Source organism: Apteryx rowi, unplaced genomic scaffold, assembly GCF_003343035.1.
Source record: "Apteryx rowi isolate R43461 unplaced genomic scaffold, aptRow1 scaffold_28, whole genome shotgun sequence".
Classification (NCBI taxonomy): Eukaryota; Metazoa; Chordata; class Aves; order Apterygiformes; family Apterygidae; genus Apteryx; species Apteryx rowi.
The window spans coordinates 1,232,858-1,253,821 of record NW_020449196.1 but is presented as its reverse complement, the minus strand read 5'-3'; positions in this window follow the sequence as shown (position 1 = coordinate 1,253,821).

Below are 20,964 nucleotides of genomic sequence, written 5' to 3'. Positions count from 1 at the left end.
CTAAATGACTGACATTATAATAATGTATAAACATACAATGACTGCTGTTGTTACTAATTTTCAGGCCCAAAATATTTCTGCCATATGTTGTTACTGGTATTACAACTGTGACTGCAGATGGGAACACTTAAGACTGGATGCAGTGCAAACACCTAATAAAAAGCTTCCCATATAAGAAGCTTCTGATTCACCTTTTAAACACCAAGAATTGGAAACGGGTACAAAGACGACATGATTAATTCAATGCCTTTCTTACAAAAAAAATCTGTTCAGCTGAGGAAGCCCCTCTGTCCCTCTCCCCTAAGCCAGACTCCGGTTATGCAGTACCCAACTACGAGGTTCAGCTCCCCGGCAAACGCAGCCGCCGCGGCATTTCAGTAAATACACGGGCAAAGGCGTGCTGGTGAGCACCGCCACCAGAATGAGACACCTTTGCAGCCCGGAAGGGTTCAAGCCCCTCCGCCACGGTTGGCAGGGCTGCTGGGGCTGGAGGCGGCACGGCACGCTGGGACAGGGCCACCGCCACCCCCTGGCTGAAGCCGTACCGTTTTGCAGAATGGAGTCTTGGATGAGTTCACGGATGAGAGGGAACAGGAGAGCAGAAAAGGCAGCACAGTAGTGGTGCACAGGCARTTCTGCCTCTGAGGCTCCTTTATACCCTTCATCCAATGAACATAAAGCCATACGTAGTTTCAATGCCTATTTCTCTTCACTATTTAGATTTTAGCCCTATTTCAGCTGTCCATTAACACAGATGATTCTTTCCTCTGGCTCCTCCACCAGTTTCTGTGCCTCGGCATCAAAATCTATAATCCTAAATGCTCCTTCAAACACACATACGCAAATACAACTATACCAAACCAACTCAGGATCACAGCAGCAAGTCACCTGTACCATCTCTTTTCCTGCAAAGAATCATACACAGCTGGGCACGCAGGCCGGAGGTTGGCTTCGGTTCCCTGAAAGCTGGCGAGTGTCTGTGATTCTTTCTCAACTGCTCAGTTGAGAACTGAGAAAACCTGAAGCCACCTATGCCTCAGGCATCTACCAGGCAGAGCATATGCATTCAACCTCGTTAACTGTAAAGCACCTAGTGCCAGGGTATCTAAATATTTTCACAGCTTCTGTTGTTAGGGCAGGGGTCTTTTTGTTTGCTTGTTTGTTTTTCCCAAAAGATCATACCCCAAAAGCTTTATCTGGGCCTTTAATGGACCCTTTCCTTCTTGGGTCTTCAACTGGGTAAATATATGTTCACATGATTTAATACATTAAAGAGGACCAACAGAGATGTTTCACTGCGTCCTGCTAACAGTTTTGATACCAGTCTGGACACTAAGATTGTTGAGAGCTGGTATCTCCAGAGGCTCCATCATCCTCAAAGCAACCAGACGAGAGCAGGACAACGCCTTTGCTCCTGCTAGCAAGGCTGGGGGAGTCTGAGCTTGAGGAAGCGGCAGCCCGGCTTGCCCAGCAACGACAACACTGCGCCACAACCTCTAGGTGTTTCTGCTGTGCCAGGAACGCCTCCAACCTCAGCCTTGCACAGGGCTCTGTCATGTAGCTCCTGCTAAGCTGCAAGTGGCTTCTTTTATTTGCCAGCATCTTAATGTATTTTACTATCATTAGCTGCTTGTTCTCCTCTCACATAAAACAGGTTTAGAAAATCTATTTTACTAAGAGCTAGTATATCTAATTTGTAAGAATTTACTAAAGCTTGTCAGTCACACTAAAGCATTTAATCATCTGTGACATTAAAATAAAACACTTTAAAACCTTTGGCACAGAGCACTCCTGTTAAGAAAGTACTGTAATGGTATTCACTCTGCTGGCAACACAGAATACGGCAGCAGACAAATTACCTTGAACAAAATACAGTCATTTTCATAAAACTTCTGCGCTGGTCAAAGTTGGAAAATCTTGGATGTTCCTTCAAAGAACAGCTTATTCCCATTGCAATGATTTGAGATGTTTCAGCTTTCTATATACAGCAGCGATGCAGGCAGAGAGAAGCTATTATAAAGTCAATACTATGGGGTTTTCATGTAATTAGAACCCCTCACTGCCTATAGGGAAGCAAAAGAACTGTAGAGAACTTTCTCTGCCTTTATATTACCACTGAGTAAAGATGTGAACACTTAAATTGGAGGAATTATCTTAAGGGGAATATCCTTTTGCCCTCCCATGTTAAGTCTTCACCAGAGTCAGGACAGTTAAAAATGGTCATTTAATTTCACTCCTCTCCTCCTGTCTTCCCTTTAAAAAGAGAAAAATAAATTGGAATTGCACATTCACATCACTCCAAGATCTAGACCCCAGGATCATCACCAGATACAATGAGACACTGAATTAAGTAAGAATTAGCAAAACTGGGCCTTACACTGTATGTTTGAGTGCTAGGAGCGGAAAACGGACAGCTGCCTTGGGCCCAGTGCGACGGCACGGCGGCAAAGCCCTGCGCTTCCACCGAACCACGCGGGTGACAAGCAGACCCCACGCGCAGCAGCCTCGGGGCCCCCTGCAAGACCAGCGCCTCTGCTCAGTTAGATCATACTGCGGATTACAAGCTTCACAGCAGCTTAGCAAGTCTTCTTTAAAATTAAAAAAGAACAAATAGAAGTTAAACAAGAGTACATTACTATGATTTCATACGCATAAAAAATGCACAGTCCTAAACACAACTGAAGGTTTGCATAGCTAGCTATAAAATACTACGAATTCTCTGTAAATATATTGGAAACAATATTGTTATCGCTAAGTAGCAGTCTAATTTTCTTTCTTCATGTGCACAATTTCCATTACTGTCGCTGGAAATTCTGTTCATGTATTAAGCAGGGAATAAATTCCTTAATTTTCAAAGCACAATCCTGTCTTCAGTAAACTAGAATCTCTCCTTCGCTTAATTCAATTTGTCTCTCTGAGAATGTCCCTAGAAAAACATAAGTCACTGTAAAAGGCACCTCTACATGACAGTGGCAAAACCGCTTAACCTCTTTATAAGCATTAAAAATGTGCAAGGTAAAAACAAAAAATATTCAAGAAATGTAGTAAGGAAAAGGGAAGTGCCTGGAAGCTTGCCAAATTCTAAGTTAGTTTAATTCAGGCTTTATTACCCCAAGGCCAGGACAGGGAAAAAGACTTGCACATTTCATTTAAAAATGAATAGCATGTTCACCAGCACCAGCGGAGATGGTTTTTCATGCAGCAACGCCATTAAGTCCCACTGCTGCCTATCCCCAACGCTACGGACGCTAACAGTTTACTTGCGTTCAGAAAGCAAAAGGACAAATTTTTGGAAAAAAAAGCCCACCTAGCGCTATTAAACAGAAAGAAGCCACTTCTCACTTTGGAAATTCCTGGAAAAACTCATGGAAGTGGGGGAGTGCCCTAAGGAAACACTATCGTAGGCGCACGCTGTGCGTGCCCTCTTGCCCCGCTATGCACGATCTGCCCGTCGCGGAGACGGGCCCCGGGGGGACACGGCAGTCCCCTCGCTCAGGAGCAGGGCGCGCGCGGCCTCCGACGCCACGCTCCTCTGCTCCCCCCTCTCATTTCCACTCCCGTAAAGATGAAAATTTGCTGCCTCTCCCTGATGTAAAATCAGGAGAGGCTAAAGAGCGGAGCCAGCGCCAGGAGGAGGGGGAACCAAACCAGGTCGTCTGGCACTCTGGCAATTGCCCTGGAAAATTCTTGCCATCTTCCTCCTTTCCAGTCGGGAGCAAAACCAACCCCTATCAAGGCTGCCTACACAGCACTCAAATATTGCAGGTATTCCTAAAAGCGCTTCCTGTTGAAAAAGTTTATGATTTTTACTTTTTTTTTATATTCTGGTTTAAGATGACTTTTTTTTAGCGCCCCTTTCTCCCCACGAAGAGAAGGGCTTCCCATTCTCCCGGCAGCGACGACCAGCGACTGCTCTGGAATTCAATGGCGTTTTCCAGCCCTTCGAAAGTCGCACTCAGTATCATAGCACCTACCACCGCTGCCATACTCCCCTTGCCTCAGGACCATGTACGGGGAATTCCTGATGCGGAAACACTCTCCTGGAATTACGAATAATGAATACGTTGACGTTTTCAGCACCACCGCTACCTCGTCTGCAGTGGGCTAAGGACAAACCAAGCACAGCACGAGGGCAGATGTGAATATTGTATTGCACTAACAGAGTTGGAAAAAACAGCCAAGTTCTTGGGTGGACAAATCTCTCCTTAGGTGACCTTGTGCATCCAAAGTTTGCACTTTTTCCTGACGATTGTTTTAATAAACTTCTCCTTTGGGAGTGTCTTTGTTTTAATCTGACAAACAATTCAGCAAGCTTGCCAAGAATTAATTAGGTGGTTCAGGGGAAAAAAAAACACACTCCCATCTCCATTTACAACATCTTGCTGTACCAGCCTAGCTGTGCCTGTATTTTTACTGCAATTCATAAAACGTGTATTAATCTGCAGACTGCCTTTCTTCACAAAACCCTAACAGCTCTCGGTCTCCTCTGCTTCTCTGTTTGGCAAAACAAAACTCATGGAAGAAAGAAAATGATATGGTAATTAAATTCTCTCTCTGTTTTAAAGGGACAAGTAGTCTCTGTACTAATCTGCTCCTTGCAAATTCAAGACAAATACAAGGGAATTAATATCGTACAGTTTTTGCTAATGTTCTAATTATAAATTGCCGGCTACCAAGTGAGAACTAGGAACAATGATACACAAGATGTTATTAAAAAACCATTTACAGTAACAGGAAGTTAACAATTTCTATCCAGAGGATTCTGCTACAGCAGATGGGATTACACTGCAAAAATAAAATCTCCAGTATAATTCTCCAGTCCTTTATTCATCAATCCTTTCAGGATTAAGAAGGTTTTAAGTCACGGTAATTGGGAAGGGGGGGATCCAAACCTGTGGGTCCTCTCAGCACTGAGTAAACCCCAGAATATTCCATAGGTAAACAGTGAAACTTAATTAACAGGTCAAGAAAGTAATCTGAGGGATTTTTGTAACACCTGTTTCCATAGGCTCAGAGGGAATATTAATAGCAATATTCGACACAGCACCCATATTGACTATAGGCCAAACGTGGTGCATTAGGAAAACTAATTTTTTGGTTTTACTCTAAATATGGATGTCCCTTCTCCACTCATTCCAATTTTTGTGGATTTTGTTTCCTTGCAAAGCATAGTATAAAAATCCACCATCCTTTCTGCACAATGTTGTTTCCAACTTAGATAAAACAGCGGATGGCGGTCAGGGTGTGTTACTGTTCAGAATACAAAGGCGACTGATGGCAAATAGAGACCGGTAATGAAATGTCACACCAGAACTATTTTTCACTTAGTGTACATAGCCTAGCATTAATTCCAAGGAAGGATTACTGGTGTCATACTCTATAACTCACGATTCAGGTAGGCTCATCGCAGCCTGTCTGTAGGATTCAGCTCTAGAGTCCTCAGACCCTCTGTCTCAAGAGCGAAGGAGGAGCAGATCCCTCAAGCCTGCAGAGGCTTCGCGTTGCGTGTGCTGCAAGTTTTGTGGCACTGGCTCTAAAGATCTGGCAACATGACAGGCTCAGCTAACAACGCCTCGATCTGCTCACGAGATCTACCTCTACGATGCCATAAGGAAGGCGAATAAAACCCTCACACAAGCCTTCATCACTTTTAGCACACAGAAAAATTTTGACCTATTCTCAAAAAAGGTGATGAATCCAGTTCTCAGCACCTTAAGGTCAAAAACTCATATGAACATTGAAGTGAAGAAAAGGGGCAGCAAGAGAAAACAGGCATGTAATGTAAGAGCAATTTTGGATCAGCAAAGGCATGCTTTTTATAGGGACACATTCGTAAGAAATAGGTGCACTGTGATCTTTATCTGATCAGCCACTAGCAGTAAGTAAAGGATTCCGGGTGGTTTTCCAATTATACAAATTGCTTCACTTACTTTAGCACATTTATTCCTACTTATATTGTCCATAACCCAAAGGAAAGATCAGACTCCAAAGAAGGTACTCTAAAAGGTAGTAAGACTACCCTTGGTTGTTTGACACGGATACACTTTATGGAAAATAAAAGTCAAATTACTTGCACTGTGCATGCTCTTCTGTAAATACATCTTTCCACCTGGACTACACCTCCCATGTCCCATCAGAGTCTCATCATTTGGAGAGGAAAAAAACAGAGCATCTTGCAAGATGCCTCTCCAGGAGATCTAGTCACTAAACAAGCCTGTGAGCACAGCATCCACATGGAGGCAACYGCTCTTATGACATATTACTGTAGCTTATCTGACTGAACTTTGCTCTTTTCTGTAGAAAACTGTCTTGTTTCAAAAACAAAAATAATTCAGTTGAGAGTCTACTTTTCCCCCCCCCCCCCAATTATAGCTGGTCTGGAAAATTTCTGGCCAAATCAGTGCCTATGTAGATACTCACATGTGTAAATAATGCTGTTGAAATCAGAAAAATATGCACATCTCTACCTCTACAAATGCAACCGCCAGATCAAGCTCTCAGCCAGTCACCACATAAAATAAAGACACATGAAATTAAATTCATTGTGTCCAATCAGTAAAAAGTGAGCTCAAATTAATTATGTAACTTTAAAAAACACATTTAGGCATATGGTTTTTTCAGGGAGGTACATTTTGTGCACTGTCTGAATCTAGCTGAGAGAACACATAAAACATTCATTTCATTTTCTAGTATGTGCTCATTTAGTACAATACACTCAGCTATAACGATGTAGCTAACAATTTTATGGTCTTGTATGATTCATGCTGCAAAGGATACCATGCCACACTGAATCCTTTTTATTATCAATCACCGGGAAACACAGCCTTGAAGACTGGCATTAATTAAGAGGGTAAGGATTTACAAATGCTCCTGCTTCATTCTCTAAATGTAAATATTCATGGAGGTATCTATGGATCACTTCAAGCAAAAATTGATATTGGAAAATGAGAAATTGTAAAGGAAACAGTAACACAATTATGAAAGACTGTCGTTGCTTCTTTGAACTGGAGTACTTTTTAATCTTCCTTTTCCCTTTTCTTGAAAAAACAAAATATTATAATAAGAAAGGTGACCACAAATTTTGATTCCTTTCTTATTAAAATCAGTTTTAAAAATAAAAAAGCCCAAATTTCTACTCACTTTCCTCTATTTCCTTAAAAATGTGTTACTTTTTTTTTCGTGGTCTGTGCCTCCGTAAGTACTTATATATCCCACTGTATACCATTACCTTGTGTTCACACCAATATTGCTGCCACTTCTCCTATCTCTACGTCCTCCTGAACCATTGTTACAGTTTTTTGTAGGTGAAGTCCCAAAATTGGCATTAGCCACAACTCAAGTAGCCACTTTTCATTTGCATTTATATTCATAACTCTCCTTGTGTGAGTAATCATGGCAAATGGATGCACATCAAGCACACATTAAATGGACATATATAACACTGTTACTTTCTTGAAAATCCATTATTTGGCTTGATTTTTATTATTATAAAGCACACAAGAAAAATATACATGAAAAATTACATATATAGCAATAATAAACAGAGAAGGATTAGTTCCACCACACCTAAAAAAGGAATAGATAATTTCTTAAAAATAAAGTACTGCAAATAAGAAGATTGGCAGCAGCTATTGATGACTTGGGTAATGAACTTGAAGCTCTTCATTCCTGCAGAGTTTAGACCTCATTAGACTGAGGTAAGACAAACACTTTGCTAAACACAGATTTGAAGAAAGCACCGAAATCTTGATGCTTTTCCTCGCTTAATGCAGAAGAAAACTAGGTTTTAACTACAGCAAAGCACTATTTTCTAGGTCATCAAGAAGCAGATGTCTTTCATTTAACATTTCCATAAGTAAATAAAAACTGCTGCTGTTGATAAACATTCAGGCAAAATGGCTTAAAACAATGTCTCCACAACTGTCCTGAAGGTAAGTGAATAATTTGAACTTGCCCACACTTGATTTTTCATGTTTAAAATCTGTCAACTAACAGCTGCCAAAGAACATTGATTAAAATCAAACCAAATTGACTTCTTAGTTCCTTTGATTTTTCTCTTTTAATGCTGCTGACAAGATTAATAGATGATACAAAAATATCTTTCACTCTCTTCAAACCCCTTGTTGATCTATTTTGTCTTTATTATCCTGTTCTGACAAACATTCCCCAACTTCTGGAATTCATCAACCTAAAACATCATTTAGTGTTTTCTATTCTCAGACCAGTTCTTATTAGCCTGATACTTTCAGCGAAAAATGCCTATGAATATACAGTGTGTGATTAAATAAAAGTATGTTCTGGCCTTTCATGTATGAATTCTGCTTGGGAGAAAAATTGCCATGCTGCTGGACAGCACATTTGAATTTTCCTCCCTATCACAATTATTTATTATTTCTATTAGCTAATGTTGTTTTACTCCTAATTATGGGTAATTAGATGATGAGCTGTCAGCACACTCCATTCACTTATAAGCTTCTACATTTAATTAACTCAAGATGGTTTTGAACATTTAAATGTCAAAACAACATTTAGAAAACAGAACATTAACATGTTGTTCATTGAACTGTACGTTATAGAATGTGACTTACAGAACCAAAGGTTTCTGTGTGATGACAGCTCTCAAATTCTGCTTGTAGAGGGTCCAAATTTGCTGTACATTTTGACAGCTTTATTACAATGGCTTTGGGCTTAGCAGGTCACCCATTACAGAGCTCAGGGCTGACTTGATAATACGATCTACTGCGAGGGTTTGGCAGATAAGGGAAAAACATTTCAACATCACCAAAAGCAGCATCTATGAAATCATCTTCAACCTCCATTCATTTTAACGGGTTCAGCATGGGCAAGGTTTCTCTCAACAGAAAATGGAAAAGAAAGATGGAGTCAAAAACCTCACCAACCAAAGAAGTCCTCTAGATGGAGAAATGTTTAAAGTGGCAAGGTCTTCACATCCATGAACATACTTGCTGGATTACCAACACCAACACAGACATGCACATTTCTGTCTATGTTTCTGCACAGAACTACAAGAAGATGGTCAGAGCTAGCTGGGAGGAGGCTGATGGGATGTTTTAGAGAAAGCGAGAACCTGCCCACCCACACTTTAGTATTTTTTAATGCTACCATCTTGCGTTTCTGGAAAAGCACACCACAATTCTACCCTTCGAAAGCCTGACAACCTGTTCATCAGGCATGGGGAGAGGAAAGTTCTGTGAACTTCTCAGCAGAATCATCTTTCCTAATTTTCTTAGTGTTGTAGGTCTATTACAAGAGCAGAGAAGTAGCCAAAATAGTATCAAAAGCAGTATTTCAGTCCTAAATAGAGACATTTTTCAAGAACTTATTGATCATATTTTCCTCAAAAGAGGAGGACATACCAGAGAATGTTATTAGTATGATACTTGAAAATGTTTGATGCTTACAGTAAAGTTCATTTCTCAATTTGCATTTACCTTTCTAAACCACTTGACCATCTTCATGTTACGTCTTTCTATTTGTTCTATGAAAACATAATATAATCTTATAAAACTTAGCAATTGATGATTATGTTAGTGTAGTTCTCTGTTCATGGCAAGGGCCTGAGTCTCTTTCTCCTTGACAGTGTACAGCCTCACAGTGGAAGAAGGGGTTAAGGATACCAACCCACCAGACGGGAAGGATCTCAACCACTGATCGAATGCGCCTCATTAGGAATAGGGAAGCGGGGATTTGGTCTTAGGTGCCCTTATGGGTCCTCTTGGGGAGGAAGAAAGTAAAGGCAGGAGAAGAACACATGCTCTATCATGGTTTTCAAAATATACCTAGGAGCATGTCCCTACCCTGAGACAGCACCAAGCTTGTAACGGACTGAGCCCAAGCTGGTAAATACTAACAGTTAATCCTTATACCTACCTACACTGGCCAAATATAACCAACCCACTGCTTCAGGAGCTGACTGAAAAAAAWTTTTTTTTTTTAAATTGCTTAAACCTTGTTTGCTGTACTGGGACAGTTCCACACCTGAAGACAGTGAAGGCACTTCAAGGAGGCAATGAAGTGTGCTTGAGATGCTGGGACATCAGGACTTGAGTTAACAAATCTGAAGAGACAAAGGATCATCCCTGCTTTAGGGTTATGCCAGAATCCAGCCACTGATGGTGTGATTCCAAAAAATCTTGGGCAGCAGCAGAACAACAGACAATGAGACCCTTACAACAGAAGAATCAGTGACAATAATAATTTCTAAACATAATTTTGTATCAGAAAACCTGCAATAGGGCAACTGAAATGTTGGAAGTAATATCTGATGAGGAATTATGAGCAGGACTTTTGGAAGCAGACTTGGAAAGGCTTGTGAGCTTCATGCCTTGCTGTGCAGCTAGTTAGATCACTGGGCAAAGACAGATTCTTGCTTTGTAAGCTTCAAGGCTCCATGTTAGCAAAGGGTAGCTTTAAAGTTGTCCTTGCCCTTACTGACAAAGTCTCACTGTAAGAGACTTGACTATTAACGATCCCGACTTAATGGGATCCATCCCGGTCTATTAAAGTTTCAAAGAGTTCTCCAGCGTCAGAGGTTCTGTTATTGGGAAGGGCTTTCTATGACAAAATCTAATCTATGGTTATCTTTCAGCCGATACATTCATTTGCTTAAATTTTTCACAGAGCCCATGGTCATCTGAATGCAACTTTATAATACCGAACAAAGCAGCAAAACCAGAACTAAGTCACCAAGTATATTTCCAGCACTAAGTCAAGTCATTTAAGTCAATTCATACATATTTCAAGTTGCTTGGCATTTGTTCTTTCACATTTCTGAAATTTATCCTACTTTTCAGTCTGACAAGCTGTCATTGTTTCTAGYAACACATTTTTGTTTCAGTGTTGGGAGACTTTTCACTACCTTTCGTATCAGAAGAACTGTTTTCTACTGCACACATCCCAAAAGCCTGAGTGAAGGAATGCTGCCTGCTTTCTTTAGTACCAAAGCTAGAGCTTGGGAGTCAGCACAAATGCTGATGAAAAAATATTACTGAGAATTTGGGGTATCTCATACACCAAGCAGACAGAATAACTTTAAGGCCTATAAAATAAACACAATTTCCTTCTGTAGTACAGTAGGCATTATTCATTACCAGTATGGTTTTGTTGTGGCTGAGTTGTGTTTTGGTACTGAGCATCAACAACATGACAGAAATGTTTCAGCCTCTCTATTCTCTTTCTAGAAACACGAACATCACGGTAAACCTAAATGACAGATACTCCCACATATACTGGTGTTCAGTCAGTCAGGTGTAGTTTGAACACCACGATGCCCAGCTGAGGCAGTAAAAGCCAGCACCTATTAGCTGCTTCTTTTGATTCCTCTGCTACCGCTCTGACACAGCGCAAGATGCTCCAAAGGATAACCAGCATTAAAAAATGACAAAATATTATTATTCCCCCCAAAAAGGTCAATAAGGTACTCTGAAATATCTTTTTACTTTTTGGGTTTTAAAACAAACTGGCCCGTCAAGATCTCAATGGTTTTCTGTGTCTCAAAGATAATTGAAGATCTCCACGTAGTTTGAGGAAGCTTAAAGAAATGCAGCATGCAGTGTAGCATTTGGGAGCGTATCTGTTGTACAAGACTGAAAGGTGAAGGAACAAAGTAATCATGATCAATGACCTTTCCTGCTCTTATTTATAAGAATTCTAATTCATTTTCTCTGTATACCCAAGACCCTTTCTATTACAGACCAGAAAACACAATTTTCAAAGCTAACTTCACTTTACAAAGAAACAGTAACCTATGCTAGAATATGGGGTCCTACTTCTGCCTTTTCCAAAACCAGCAATTCTTCACACATTATTTTCAGCTCCCCAAAGTTTCCAGAATACAGCGGGGCAGAGAGAGCAATTTGCAGTTACAGTGTTTGTGGCTATGCATCTTCCTTTCCTCATAACATTTATGTTCTTTGTTCTTTTGTGCAAAACCAGCACTTTTCAAATGAATAGACTGAGAAAGCTAAAGTGCATGTCCTACAGGATATATGTGAATTTGCACACACACATACACACATGAACATATACAGAGGAAGTCTTGGGCAACTCAGTAAAGTTTTTGGCTTTGCGCTCTTTGAAGCTCCATGCAGTAGCTAGACAAGTCAAAAGCTGAACCATCAATAAGACTGAAATGAATTAAAAATAAATACAGAAATTCTCAGAGGCTGGTATGTGTCTTGGAGAGCCTCAAAAGGCCAATGAATTTCAGCCTGCACAGTCACTATGCCATAATTGCATGGTTATGAACTTTTACTAGTGGATTGCTCCCTTCCAACCTGCCCATTTTTAAAATCATCACAGGCCTGTTTCCGCTCCCACCGAAGCCAATGGCTGTGATCCAGCTGCCTGTTCCTGGCACATGGAGCAGGAGCGGATCCCACTGCATACAGTACAAGTAGAGGAAAAGTTTGTAAGAAAGGGACCTTACTGCTCCCATTGAAAAGTCTACACCTAAAATAGTCTTCCTTTCTATCAAGAATGCCCTGGATCCTAATATATTTCTTAAATGGATTGTCTGGGAATTCTGCATGGAGAATTACAAAGGAATTTCCCAAAGCACAAAAAATCCACCCGCATCTGAGCTGGTGGCAATGGTGCAAGTTTGACAGAGTTAGGATAATGCTGAAAATCCATCTCTTAATTTTGAGGTTCATATTTGGACAGCATTGACTATATTTCTCTAACACCAGTATATTCAATTTAAATAATCCTTCAGACAGCCACCAATTCRTGTTCCACAAAAGAGAAAGGGAGTCCTGATCTTGTCTAAAGTATTTTGAATCTTTCAGAACATAATGGCATGCATAAATAATAACTGGTGATATGTGTTTCAGCAGTCACCCTACCTCAGTGAAGTATATATAGAGTGGTGTTAAAGTATTGGATAGTGCTGCTCTGCAACACTTACGCAAGTCATTACTACTTCGGACAATTCTCTATGTTAGCACTAACATTTGTGGCTTGCAAAAGGCATTTCTCTACACTTACACTTGGCATGCCTACTGGAACGCTAATGGTGAGAAATCGTCACCTAAAGCAGCTTGTGCACAACGGTTACAGCAACCCCCTGCTCCCCTTAAACACTGCTTAAGTCTGACTGACGAATGGACTTTTTCAGGGATGACTAGATTTATGCACCTTTATCGTGACTCAACCCTCCTGTTAAGCCAAGAAACCTTTTACTTTCAATACCAGCAAAACAAAGATTTCTACAGAGTATAATACTTCCCAGAAAATCAGATTGCAAAAATGACAAACCAGGAATGACCAAGAAACATGTTAGTCTTGCACAAAACGGTGCTGCATTTCCAAAAATAAATTCCGATTCCATACCTACCATTTTGTACCTGCAATCAAATACAGGTGCAGCTGCGCAACAGTAATCAATGGCGGATACACACAGATGTGCAACTATCCAGCTTGCGAACAAAGAGCACACGTGTCAGGAGCATGGACAACCACGTCTTCACTTCAAAGACTTTAGTACTGTACTTTGGCAGACAAAAACATACATGTGTTTAGGAGGCTCAGCAGTGCAAGAAACGATCATACACTCACTAATCAAAATCCAACTGAGGCCTTCTTTGAAAATTTGGCCCCAAATGTTAAGCAGTGCCTGGGGGCTGATTAAAATTGACCTCTCCAGGGCATAGATCACGCAACACTAAGAAAACAAGCTTAAGAAACAGAAGCAAAGACTGCTGTTCTCTGCAACTTTATTGGTATGAAAACTCTTAAGAATCCAAACAAGGGGTGTGTTGGGGGGAGACATTAATATCTGAAGAGAGAGATCAAAAGCAGTTAACGTTCCTGGCACTGCATTGTGGCATGTGTATCTTTATACTTTTAAACTTACAGTAAAAAAAAAAAAGGGGGGGGGAGGGGAGAAAAAAGGAAAAAGAAACATTTCTTTGTTAAATCAAATATTGCCACATGTTACTGATTTTACATTTGCTGTCCTAAGATCCAACTTAATTTAGTCTGCATTGAACACTTCTGATGTGAACATTTAATGTGGCAATGTTTTGCTCTGCCAGGAATATTATCTGAATGTTAAACATGAACTCAATTTATTCATCAGAACATGGCAAGCATGATACCAAAGGTCATTTTGTTTATATTGTCCTCTAACTCCATAACTTATGGCCTGTTTCTTTCATCTTCAAAACTCAGAACACTCAACAATATTGGATATTACAGCGTGGTAAGGGAACTGGATTCTCTCTCTTTTTTTTTTTTTTTCCCCTGAGCATTTTTACTTGGAACCAGGGGGAGAAACGATCTTGTTCAGCAGCAAGGAAAAGCACAGAAAACATGCTGCGCATCTGCTACATTATGAACCGGTAACAGATACTCAAGGTAAGCTTGCCTTGATATGAAGGATGTGTAAGAAGCTATGTGCATGACACCTTAATATTCACAATGCAATTATAATTTTAGATTCTTTAAAGTAGATGCTGACTGATCTTGGTCACAACAGTATAAAATCACAACCAAATAAGCATTTTTCATACAAAGCATGGCCATAAAGTCTTCACAGAATCTGAGGGCCAAATTCTGATATTAACTACTCTAGAAGAACTATGAAGTAATATCACATGCAAAGGTGCCTCTCCTGTTAGAAGCTCTACCTATGGCAGTAAGATTAGCTTAGAAACCCATTACTCTTCCTTAAAGAGCACCATGCCATGCTAATATTATTAAAAATAATTCCAAAACTGAAAATACCCATCTTTGTCTACCACCAACACCTAAAGGCCGTTTGAACCAAGAAGAATAAATCGACACAAAAAGGATAAGCAGATGGATGAAAGAAATGCTAACAGGAACATCTATTCCAAAACAAGCAGAATCATTCTCTTTCTGGAGTGACAGAAACATACTTCTGTTCTTTACTATTTCTCATTACTTCTAAAGAATTATTACAGAACTCTTCTATTCCAGCAGCTGAAAACTCAGTGTTAGTTTATCACTCAGTTTGTTCAGATGTGAAATTTTTCTATTTATTGAATTGCTAGCACTTTCACACACTTGGATATTGAATATAACAAAAGAAATATCCATCTGCTAATGCACTATCAATAAAATCTGAAGAAGTACAACTGATTATTGGCACGCTGGCTTTTCAAATCAATTCCATAGAAACATTCGATATGTTATTGATACTTCCCATCAAAACACAATAAAGAGGAGACTGAAGAGAAACAATTGGTTCAAACTCCACCAGAAGGAGCACCTTTACATAAAACCAAAAGCAAAAACAACCTAATGCCAAAGGGAACCACCTCCAAAAGCGCTGCCCCGACAGAAGGCAGGATAGGTAGCAGGTCAAGATGGACAACTCCAGTACAAGACCCTTCCCCAAAGACCCAAATTCCCAGCTAAGGGGCTGATCCAGAAAGGCTTATTCATGAGAGCTGGATTTTCTAAAGCTTGCAGCAATGGATACATTTGGGGCTTGAGTGCAAAACTGTCAAAAGTAAAACGCATTGGACTAACTCTGCTTTCATTGAAGTCAGTTGTAATATTAGCTCTGATTTCAGTGATGCCAGAATCAAGCCTTACGCCCCCAAAGTGTATACCTATAAYGATAACTCAGAGCATTAAGGTTGGATTTTAAGCATGTGTATTAGCAGATCCCACAGCTATATTTATCTTCTATCATGTATATTTTATGCAAGTAGTTAGTGACCTCAGCAGTTAGTTCTATTCACTCAAAGGCTTACATTTTTTAATTGTACAGATACAGCCACGCTAAGCCTAATAATTTCAAAGATCCTTTTTTTTTTTTTTAGCAACAGACAGACAAACGCAAGGATGTTAATTGACAGAGTACCTCACTTACCTCCATAACACATTCTTATGTCTCTTATACAGGTAAGCTTCAAGAGTGTGTTTCTTAATCTAATGAAATATTTATCAAATCTGAGATCTAAAGTGTTCATATTCAATTTTTTATGCACACCTTTACATGATTCATGAAATTCACCTGTAATGTGAGTTCTTTTCATTAAATTTTGTTTTTATGTATCACTGTTCCTCCCTCCCCCCCCCCTTTTTTTTTTTTTTACAATCATATTTATATTGAACTGACAAATATCATTCAGGTACCTTGAACGAAGTAGCTCTTACCTTTTGATGGAGATCACAGACATCTGGCAGCTGCAGTAGCTTTCTCTGTAAACAAACAAAAAAGAAGTAAATCTAGCATAACGCTAAATTTGCGACGAAGTACAGTGTGTTACATTACATGAGTTAGTTTATTTATGAATAGTTTCTTTGTGAATATGCTTGGAAATGGCCAGGCCTACATGGAACATCAGACATTAAAAGAATACTCTGAACATTTATAGAAACACACCATTTTCCTTAATCCAAAACAGATATTGAAGTTTGTTCGGTTTCTTGGTCAAATTTAAGGTCTCGTACATCTTAAAGGTTGGCTGCATTTTCAGTCGAAAGGACATGCTTATAAACCAAAAATTAGGTTTGTGTTAAGGTCTAAGCGTTTTGGTCAGTTCATAATGTGCAGTACAGGTAAGTAACTGGCTTTTGACATCATTTTGCAGAACACAACATGGCGGGTGGGCATGTGGGAGCTCCCTCATCACTTGATAGAGGCCTATTGGCTCTGCACCACTCGAGCAGCAGTAACTGGTCCGTAGCTGGTCCCATAGGTTACGGGCGAGCTACATGCACAGCTCCCTGTCCTTCCATGCCTGCCAGCTGCCCTGGGCCACGCTCAGCGAGGTTGCCTTGGAGCGGCCTCCATCACTCAACACATCATTCCTTCGGCTGCTTCTAGAAACAGCTACCCAGCATTTCATTAACACGGTTTTGAATTAAAAGGTGCAGCGTAACCTCATACATCCTGGAACACACTTTATTCTTCTGGAAAACAGCTAACTGTATTAATAAATTGATACCCTGTAAGTCAGACACAAAGCAATTTCATACTGTTGTTCAGACAGGATTGTCAAGAGTGCAAAGCATTTATTTATATAAACTGACAGATCTAAAGATAGTTGATGTCCATCCTCAGCCCTTCTGGTTCTCTCTCTCTCTTTTTTYCCCCCCCCACCCCTCTGCAGCGGGACAAGGCCTGATTGTACATGTTAAACACATCTCTGAGGTGCTTTCGACTCACCCCGACCTCAGCAGGAGCCAAGGGCTTGGCACTTTGTATAATCTAGCCCTCAAAAACACAAGTAGCAAGGAAGAGTTTACAAGGTCATTTTTCAAACTCAGCTGAATAGCATATGAGTGCTGATATTGCATTACAGTGTCACAAAACGATAGGGAAAATGCTTTATATTTCCAAACCGTTCAAGGCACCAGACTGCACTACTTAATGCTAACCTCACGTTGTATTTATTTTGGTTAAAAGAAAGAATACTTTTAAGTACTAACCCCAGCTACTGACCCTTTACATGAACAAATTCCTCAATTAATATTTGGATCACTTTTCCTTTCCCTTGATTTCACGGGGAGGAAAAGAAAACCCAAATACAATCACTCTTTCCTTCATAGTTAAGGTCAAAATTTGCCCAAATGCAAGTTATAGGCAGAAGACAGAATGTCTGTTTTTCTTGTGCAAATGGGTCTGGAAGACATCTCTTTGGCTGGGAATATGACTGACGTTCAAAATCAGCAAAAAAATTCTGAGCTTAATACTAACTCCTATATGTATAAACATGCATGTGTGTGCATGCATTTATGCACAGGCTGAGAGAAATAGTATATACAGCTACAGCAACATTCCACGTGAACAATATTTAATGTAAATCACTAACGTTATAAGAAAAGCCCAGGTGAGGTCAAGGCTAGTAACAGAAACAAGACGGAGCAGAAGAAGTGGAAGCAGCCATGTGAGGATGAAGACAGGGATGGGCACCAGTGACACCCCCCCCCATCCTGCTCGCACTCGTGGGGCCAAAGTTGGCATTTTACAAAACTTTCGGAAAGCTAAAGGCCTGGGCTGGGGCTCCTCCTCTCCTCTTCCAGCCACCTCAGCTCCTTTCCTCTCGCTGCCATGACACATACATATGGATATCATCGCATCCTGGAGATGTGCAATGCTCAACAACCTCCTGCCTTACAGCCACCCCTGGTGCCCATGCCTCAACCCTGCTAGGAGTAGTTTGGGGTTTTCCACTTTAAAAAGTCAAAGGGTTGTGATCAGGATTTTATCTTTCCCTAGAAAAATTGTCACAAGCACTAGAAAATGTTCCTGCAGTAATTCCAACGACCAGAGTCCCTGAGGAGTCCATGATCTGATTTGGGTGTAGAAAGATGCCGAGCAGCACAGCGGCTGGGGGCCCGGAGAGCCTCGTTGCTCCTCCCGGCTCAGCCAGCGACCCAGGTCTCCTCCCACCACTTCGGTTTCCTCATATGTAAAATGCTGATAATCCTATCCACCTACATTTGTAGGCATGATGATCATAAGCACATTTTTAAAACAGCTGGTATTGATCAGCCAACGTACTACATCATTTAGCTACATTTTAAATAACTTTTGCTAAGTTTGCTTTTGGAACAGGGACATGCCTTAAATTTTCTATGGCTTCCTTCTTGACTTTGGCAGTTCAGATCTATCACTAGCTATAGTACTCTAACAATGAATTTGTTCCCCTTTCACTTGCTAACACTATGTAGCACAGTCTAATTGGTCTAGTTATTTTATTGCTAGTTGTATGCCTCGCTTCTGGTCACCTATTTTGGGCAAACTGATTTGATTTCATTTGGAAAGATGACTGTGGGCTCTGTTTACAGTCATTTACAACAAGAAGATTTTCAACATTTTTGCAATGAAAAGGTAATTTTAAAAAAAATAATTAATAGCTGGAACCCCTGTAAACACCAAGGTCAACTACTTGAAAGAACTAGATAGTAAGTGTGAAATCAGTTTTCCTCTAGAGCATCGATATCTGGCATACTAAGCAATTCACTCTTCTTTGAGAAAGGGCTCCACAACACTAGATACAACTTGGCACGCCACTAAATCTTTGGAAACATAGTCCAATACCACTTTTAGTTATCTTTTCAAGTTAGCCACAGTTGCTAGACATGCTTGTTAAAAAAAAAAAATTACTCGACTGTTCAGTGGGTTTCATTTCTCCACTTGGTTAGGATTTTCCAAACTTGAACAAATCTCTCTTGTTATCTCCAACAACTAGTCCTAAATTTGCTGGCTTTCAATAGCAAAAGGGGTACTCTCTCCCTTGGGAACAAGAAATACTATTCAGCCATCAAGATCTTCCTGAACCTTTACCCAGACACTAGAAGAAAACTGTTTGCGAGTCTTTGGAGAAAAAAAAAAAGAAAAAGAAAAAAAAGGATTCTTCCAGCTCAACATGCATGCCTGTGGCTGAGTTAAACCTTTTGTTTCATTTTTTGTAAAACTCTTTCCCTAATCAAATAAATTGGCGTTCATAGCTCAAACTCCAAGAAACTCATCACAGAAAACAGACGCCAATTCCCTGCTGCAGCTCTCAGCAGTGAAGCCAAAGGTGGGAACAGGAGCTGACTTCCTCCTTCGCTCTCAAAAGAAGAGGATCACCAAAGAGGTGTCCTTCATCTGAGGATGCAGGTTTATCAATCTGGTACCTAAGTCATGTTTCAGATTCATTTGGAAAAATGAACAAACACAACAAGAGAGATGCTGCCACTCTCTTGCTAGTTCAAAGCAAAAAAAACACTTAAACAATTCATCATTTATAACAAGGCAGATCACAAAGAATAAAAGTAAATAAATGTTACATAAATCATGTAATCTCTTTCCCAATGCAGTTCATTAAGAGCTTCAAAAATAAATCAAAATAGCATTGCCAAAAAAAAAAGCTGAGATAATTAGATTTGTACAGCAAACAGTGCCTTAGCCTGCTGGCATTCCAAGATGCCTTGAAAAGCACACCAACAAAATTGGTCTAAAAGCATTACTAGGAAGAATCCTTTCCCTTTGAAAAACAGCTCAGTGAGTAAGTAGCCCAGAGAGGTCACAAATATTGCTTCATGCTGCTTTTTCTCTTTTTCAATTTTAAAACCAAGTGCTTGCTACATTCAACTAAGTATCCAGGGTACCAGAAAGGAAGAGTTGAGCATTTGAAGCGGCCAGGGCACAGAACCTGCAGCCAGGCCACATTCCTTCTATAACAGCCCAGGAAAGCAGAAGAGCGCAGGTTTCATGCTTTCACTTATCCTAGAAAAGGAAACACAAAGGGAGTCAAACCTGATGGACTCAACACTTGCTCACAGCACTGGAGACTAYGGATCTGTCTTTTTTTTTTTTCTTTCTTTTTAATACTTTAGAGTCCTAGTAGGTTCTTACCAGTTCATAAYAGCAGTGAGGTACAGAAGCTCTGACATGCTTGAATGAGCAGCTACGTACTATATATGTTGCTATATCCTGTACACGATATATCTATATGTCTTAGCATCTTTAACCTTCTCAGAAATTCCTAACAATGAAAGCTCTAGGAACTTCCCTATGCCCAGCTAAAGCTTCTGTGCTATTTGGCTACGAAAAGATCTTTGTTTTCCTGAAGAGGTACTAGCATAGTCTATAAAAAATAACTTGTTAGGCCTCAAAAATCACAAGCACTTCCTAATGCCAAAGTGAGCAGCCCTTCTRTTCAACTAATAGAAGAGAGAAGACAACACAGGGAACGCGAATGGAGCTGAGAGATGTGTCAGAACAGCCTAGACTTTGTTGTGATTTTTAATGGAACTGTACACAACAGAAGTGTCCCTTGCTCCAAGCCATTTTTATTGAAGTGAAACCCCCCAACAAAGCCACTGGGCTAAATCCTAACCTCAGTTAGGACTTTGTCCGCATAAAGTCTTGCATGAAACCTGGAGGAAGGACCCCAGGAATTCAACTTGTAATTTAATTTCTCATGTTAGAATTCCCAGGGACAAAATGCAGCACATTGGCTATGCCAGTGT